Genomic DNA, 7,293 nt, shown 5'->3' with positions numbered 1-7,293 from the left:
TCATTGTCATTTTACAAATTTCGGATTCCAAGGAAATTACAGTTAAACTTGATTTATAGAAATTATATGATATGATAGAAATGAGTTAAAACCTGACAAAAATGTTATTGTTGTTTCAGCAAGGCTAAGACAAGCTCTTCATGTTTTCTGCAACACGGTTTCAACTTTAAAATGTGTTATGCCCAACATTCATCAGCCGAAGCATGACCAAAGCTGAATTGGTGTCACATTTAAATCCCTGCAGTGACAGTGAATCAGCACTTAGGACTCTCCTCACCTACTGATACTGGGATGAGCGAGTGGAGAACCAGAGGGTTGACAGACTTTGAGAAAGCGGAGGCTGGGTGGTTGGCCTGGCTGACTGTCAGTCTTTTGTATAATCCCAGAGGCCAACAAGGCTGTTGTCTCCCTGCCTGAGCTGTGATAATCCCTGGATCTAATCCCATGGTCCTGACCCTGGAGTAATCCAGCCCGTCTGCCTCTGCTTACAGAGATATTTCAGCACTGCGCCGAGCCAAACACTGCAGGCTCACTGCACACAAACCGATGCTTTACATCAGGGATTATTGCATCAGTGGGCAGAGGATAAATTGGGCGCTAAAAGCTCTAATAGTGCCAGTTGCCAATCTTCTGCTGTTTTGAGCTGAGCTCATTCATTGCAGTACTTACAGTCTGGTTTTAGCACAGTGCTCTTTTGCTCTGACTGCAGCCTGAAATGGAGCACGATGAGCAAGTTATGTTGTCAATGAGGATGCTATTAACCTACAAATCCAATTGTTGCAATCCCTCTCTCTCTCTCTGTCACCCATCCATGCGCCCACTTAGCCAGCAAATGTGTGCTTCCGAAAAACAATTCATGCCTTCAAAAAAACAGACAATAAAAAAAAATTTTTAGTACAAGTATAAAAACCCTTTTGCTACCTAAAGTTGTTGCCTGTTAATAGTCTGTCAATCACAATCAACTAAATCACCGTAGAGCTGACTCTTTTAATAGTATAACCCTAGTTTCCCAGATAAAGTAACAAAGTAATGTTCACCGAAAATCGTATTGGTGGACATTAAAAGCATTTTGGAAAACTTTATGTTGGTTCATATTTAAGCTAAATTAAGGCAGGATGTGTCTGTGTTCCATTCACAGACGTGCTTTCTAAATTTGACAAAGTAAGTGTCGCTCTTTACCTTAGAGCTGACTGATTGAATTTGATCTCTAGGCTTGTAACTAATAATTATTTTCATTATAGATTAATCTGCTGATCGTCTTCTCAATTAAGCGAGAGAGAGAGTTATTTAGTCAATAAAATGTCAGAAAATGGTGAAAAGGACAACCCTAGTTTTCCAGAGCGCAGGGTGACATTTTCAAATGTCTTGTTTTTTCTGACCAACAGATTAGTTTACGATCGTTGATTAATAATTAAAGATGAAATATTCACAGAGCTGGAAATAAAGAATTTGGCATGTCCTATGAAGAAACTTACTAAAAATGATTCTAAAAATTGTTGCCTGTTAATTGTCTGTTAATCACCATCAACTAAATATATTGTTGCAACTCTAATTATGTCTAAACCAAACCAAATATAGAAAAACAGCCTTTACACACCCATCATGTTCTTTACAATTTTACATTTACAAAGTCGCAGGTACAGTGTTATCATGGTTAACTCTGTATTTTAAATTTATATAATATCAGATATTTAAATTCTGCTGGTGAGACAAAGGCAAAACCCCAGCATGCACTAGTTGCACTGTGTCTTCCTGTGCCTACAGTTTGTCCATGTGCACGAGTGCATATTGCATCCTTCCTCTGCTGTCGGGTCATAGAAGACATAAAACAAATCCCTTGCTAATCCAAAAACCACATTACAACACTAAACCCCTACCTCCACTATCCTCCCCTTCAGTACTTAATAAAAAGGAGTGACTCAGCTATAATGGACTAGCTCAGTGATTTGTACCATTTTGTGTGAATTAGCATTATATAGCATCTGTCTCAATGTTTATTAGGTTAGATTTAACATGATAGACTAAAGGTAACTACTGAGGCATGTTCGCATCAACAAGCCTTTTTTTTGTAACCTTTTCTTAATGAAGCATGACTCATTGTTTTCTGCGTGTCATCCAGGGAGGCTGGATGACGTGTCACTGTGTTGGTGTAAGTGATATAAGCCGGTCCTGTTGCTAACCTTCATTTCACAGATGCTGCAGGAGCCTGAGAGGTTTTCATCTAGAGACTGTGGACCCAGGAGTACAACTCCCTAGAGACGTGTCTTAATGTGTTTTGACCTCCTGAGAAGCAGCACTTTTCCATTTTTGTGTGCGAGGGTGTGTTTAAATGCATTCAATTCAGACTTATGTGTTGGTAGAAGACATCATTAATTTAAGAGGTAGTGGGCAAGTGCTTCTATTTGTGCCATTTTTAGGTTTTGTGCTGTCAGTGTTCTCCATTAAAAAGATACTCTTTGAGTGACGGGTTGGTATAATTCACATTACAGCTGGAACGATAAATCGATTAGTTGTCAATTATGAAATTAATCGGCAACTAATTTGACAATCGATTAATCTTTTTGAGTTGCTTTTTAAGAAAAATGTCTAAATTCTCAGATTTCTAAAATGTGAACATTTATCTGTGGGTTGTGGACAAAATCCCACTAAAAAAAAATCAGAACAGAGGATGCAGGACACATTGCAAAAGCTATTAGTGTCCAAGTATTTGTATGTGTAATTAGATTATTACACAGGCTGTAATTTGCTCTTGTTTAATGTCCTCATCAGGCTCTAATAATGTTCCTATAATGCCTAATTAAAAAAAAAAAAAGTTTCACAGTTTCCTATTGCAACACAGTTGTTGACAGACCAAGACAGCCATCCAATATCAAAAGAACAAGAAATGGCTCATTACCCACTTTTATTGATTTGATATCATGTTTCCTGAACAGATTTAACAAATTAAGCACTTCTCATCTTTCTTCTGTTTACTTTCAATCCAGCCTCCGAACTTGGCGTAGTGATAATAAAAAAAACAAAAAAAACAATAAAGCACATATCTTTCCAACAATTTCATCACGCTATTCCCTGCAGAGGAAACATGTACATGCCCATCTATTAGTGAATGAATGTACTGAAAGGTAGTCATGCAGCTCGTGCTCTCCTGACTTTGGGTCTGTGTTGTGCAACTATGTGAATATCTTTCAGACAAAGCAGAGCACATAGAGCGAGCCCTTTACAGCAGGCACCATTGGGATGAGCTGGCCTATGGCGGAGTGCAAACCTGCCACAGCTTTATTAAGACTATGACAAGCAACAAGCAACAAAAATCAATAGTTTGACTGGAGGGAATAAGAAATACACAACACAAAAATGTGAATTGCTTTCTTTTGGAAGGAAATCAAGAGTGGCTATGGTTCCTTTATTTTCCAGCCCTTATGTCAACTTATTAGCTTACTTGCAGACACAGGACCTACTGCACTAGTTTGAATAACACTGGGAAAACAGGACTTGGTTTCAAACCTTATCAAAAGCTGGCATCAAATGCTTGGGCAGATTCTTATGCTTGTTTACTTATTCTCTGATCAGGTATTTCCTGATCTACATTGGGAACCTCCTAACATTACATTGTATTTTATCCTTCTCAAATTAAGTTATTTAATACTCATGCATTCAGTAAATTTTTAATTAAGTGAAGCTGTATTGTTTAGGCATCTGTACCAAACCTTTGGTATTGGAGTCGACAGTAAAACATTTGAAATGATATCAAACCCTAAATAACAGTAGAAGTAAAAAAGGGCCATATTAGCTATGGCTAATACAGTACATTAAAGTTAATCCTAGGAAATATTTATTTCTGATTTGCTGGCAGGTTTCCAGTGAAGTTATAAATAATATATTAAATGCATAGCAACCATAGCAACACTGCTGTTCCTCCGTGCTACGTTACCAGTTGATTAGGAGTTAAACTGAACACAAAATATGGACAACTTACTTAAAAATAATTATAAATAAATAGACAATTCAAAGTGCCATGGGTATAACACAATAGCTCACCTTGATTTGAGTTATCAGGTGAAAACTCTGAGACAATTATCTGCAATTATGGAGTAATTGTGAATGCTAAAATGTGGTATAAAATTAGCTGGCAAATTAACTTAGTAACATCATTTACACATCAATAGCTACTTTACTGATGGTGTGTTTTGTTTCTTATAAAATGTACTTTTTCATTTGTAGGATGAAGAAAACTTTATTTGATTAAATTTGATCTGAATATGTCAATCAGGTAACGTTTGGATAAAGAAAACATGGCAATTTTGCAAGATAACAACATTCTTTAAATTAAAATGAAAAGGATAAATTCCGTTTTTTTTTGTTTGGATATGCATGGGGTAAAATGACTAAAAACTAAAACATCTCCTGTCTAGTCACGTAAAACAACGTATTCAACTTGTCTTAAAATGTCTCGGTGCTTAATGTGCATGCAAGTGGTGAGCGCGACCAACTAATGAAGACAGTTGCTTCTCTGCCTGTGGCCAACTGCAGACCTCATAGGAGTGCAATCACACAGTTGTGAAAGGGCTGGGCTGTTCCCATGCCATTTCATTCACACAGTGAAAGGAACACTTATAGGTAGAATATAAAGGAAGTCCAATTACATCTCCATGACAACCAAAGGCCAAGACGTAAGATCAATGCAAGGTAGTCATTTAATATGGAGAGTTCCCACTCAAGTCTGTGGATTTCACTGATGCTTTCGTATTTACCTGTGACCTTAGGTGAAGTAATAAGTATCTTTCCTGACTGCATGGATATTAATTAATGAATTGCTCAAGATGAATTTACAAATGGGGGAAGAAAACACTTAAGCCTGAGACTATAATCCTTAACATATACGACTAGTTTCTCAGTTTATTATGTGCTGTTTGATGACAACTGTGACCAAAGAGATACAACTACTAAAACTGCCTCTATGTGTAGCATTATTCTTAAAATCAACAAATTGTATTAAGATTCACAGAGCGAGGTGAGTGAGCTGTAAACCAAACTCGCTGAAATGACACCAGTAGCGATAGTCAAGGGGACTTTACCATTCATGCAGAGAAATATTTCCCTCTGGCTTTCTACAAGGCATCCTGCTTCTCTAGTCGCAGCAGCGCTAGATAATACTCGTCTGTCTGTCTCCATTCATGGCATATTAATACTGTTTCTATGTCTTGAGAGGGAGGGAGGGAGGGTCCGGGGCAACAGGAATACTGTGAATGCTTCTCTTCACAGGAGACTGAAGTAGGCCTAACCCCGGGCCGCTAGGACTCTCGCTCTGAAACAGACCACAGATTATATGTCCCCAGTGCCACATACAACAGCCACAATCCTCTGGACTTCCCTTTCTGAGGGATACGACTCCCTGCTGGTGTGGTTTGTGTTCCTGTTGGCTTCATTCATGAGCTGGCGAGTTGATGAAAAGACGAAGAGTAGCATGGGATTACTATTCTGGCTAATCATACAGGCAAGAGTGACCACTGTGTCTGTTATTAAGCCCGTAATGATGATTGGGTTCCACCAGGCTGGAAGGATCAAGAAAACTCACTTGTTTCAATGAGTGAAAGTGGTGAGTCAGTGAAGCTCTGGTCTGTGTCTGCTTCGTTGTGGGGTTTCTCACAGAGCATGCCAGGGGCCTCTCAAGCTTTCCCACATTGGACACAGAGAGGATGTGAAGGCGCAAAGCATGGCTTCCCCACAGAAGCCACTGTGACCTTGAAGCATGGTGTGGGGCCAAACGGCCGGCCCAAGGGCCACAGAGAAATCCGATTCACTATCACTCCTGTCATTTGAAACTTAAACACCAAAACTGATTCATACATCCAGCATGCAGCTCATCAAACCTCTGTATGTTTTTGGTACAGACCAAAATGTGTCCGAAGCACTGAGAATTGAAACCTTTCGAGCCCTGAAAGTTGGCATCAAATGCCTGGTCAGATTCCTAGTCTTGTCTACTTATAGTCCTGATTTAAATGATCATTTTGACCATTAGACTTGCTGGTGTTTAGACCACATTTAGAGCAGTTTGTACAGCACAGTTCAGACCACAGTTAAGAGAAAAGAGAAGAAAAAAATCATTATTACCAGGGGTCACCTGTTTTTAAAACTTTACCTCAGTAAAAGTACAGGAGGTATAATGATTCAAATGTAAAATGACCCCTGTGAATGTTTTCTCTTACTATATATTACATTAATGAATGATTATTACTGATTTAATAATGTGTAAAGCATTTTGCTCTTCTGGTTGATCGAGGTATTTAATTTGTTCAATTGTTAACAAGGCCTTGTTATATAAGCTCGTAAGATATTTTTTATTTTATTTTTTTATATTTTTTATCTTTGCTTTGGTCATTTAGGTTCTGTAACAATGGGAACCCAAAGTGAAGGTTCCCATATCTGAAGTGACCATCCTACTGCCCTCGTCCCCTCCTCTTCCTCTGAGAGATAAGACCCCCGTCCAAGATGAAGAGACAATCATCTGAGACTTAACTTCACAGCTGTGTTGTGACACTGCTTCTTCAAAATCCCTTTTTGTCCACATCAATCTTTCGGTGGTGCATTCAAAGACTACTCGGGCTTGCTAACAAGTTCTTTGGACATTTTTTCACAGCAGGGCAAGAGGGGCCAATGCCAAGGGCAAATATAAATATTTATAACTACGGCTCTCAACTGGTTTTAAATCAGACCCCAATCTGACCTCGACTGTGAAGGCATTGTTTTAAAAAAAAAAGTCTCAAGGAGGAAAACTCACTAACAGACAGTAACAGTTATTTATATATATATATATATATATATATATATTTATTTATTAAGTGTTATTTTGCTCATAATTTCTGCTTTTCCTTTAACAAAATGAGAAGATTTGGACTCTCAAGGCCATAAAACAGTGAATTGGGGCCATATTAACTTAACTGTCAATCCCCACTGTATAACAATGAAATTTTATTCTATTTTTATGTAGCTGTTGTTAAGGTATAGAGACACAGCCTAGAGTAATCCTTTATACTGTATGTATAGAATATACTGCTCTGCCAAAACTCACCTCCCCTTCCTCCTTAACTCCAACATTTAGCACCTACCTTAAGCCAACAGCAAAACAGCCCCCGCTTAAATAAACTCTATAAGGTTATAACGAAGAAGCAACCTGATTTTGACTGACCTGGACTTTACAAGATCACAAGAAACTTCTCACGCATCTGAAATACTACAATCCCAGCTGGCCTTTGAAGTCCACTGAAAAGAAATAAACTGTTATCCGTATCCATC

General features: G+C 38.3%; 1 protein-coding gene across 1 annotated transcript in view; it reads right to left on the bottom strand.

The window, feature by feature from the left end:
* The window catches only part of ptpra (protein tyrosine phosphatase receptor type A), a 25,400-nt gene that overhangs the window by 15,543 nt on the left and 2,564 nt on the right, over nucleotides 1-7,293 (bottom strand). The window lies entirely within an intron of this gene.

Source organism: Morone saxatilis, unplaced genomic scaffold (assembly GCF_004916995.1).
Source record: "Morone saxatilis isolate NCDOM2014 unplaced genomic scaffold, NCSU_SB_2.0 Contig18, whole genome shotgun sequence".
In the NCBI taxonomy this organism is placed as follows: Eukaryota; Metazoa; Chordata; class Actinopteri; family Moronidae; genus Morone; species Morone saxatilis.
Note: the sequence above shows the minus strand (reverse complement) of the source record. Positions and strands in the feature narration are given on the sequence as shown.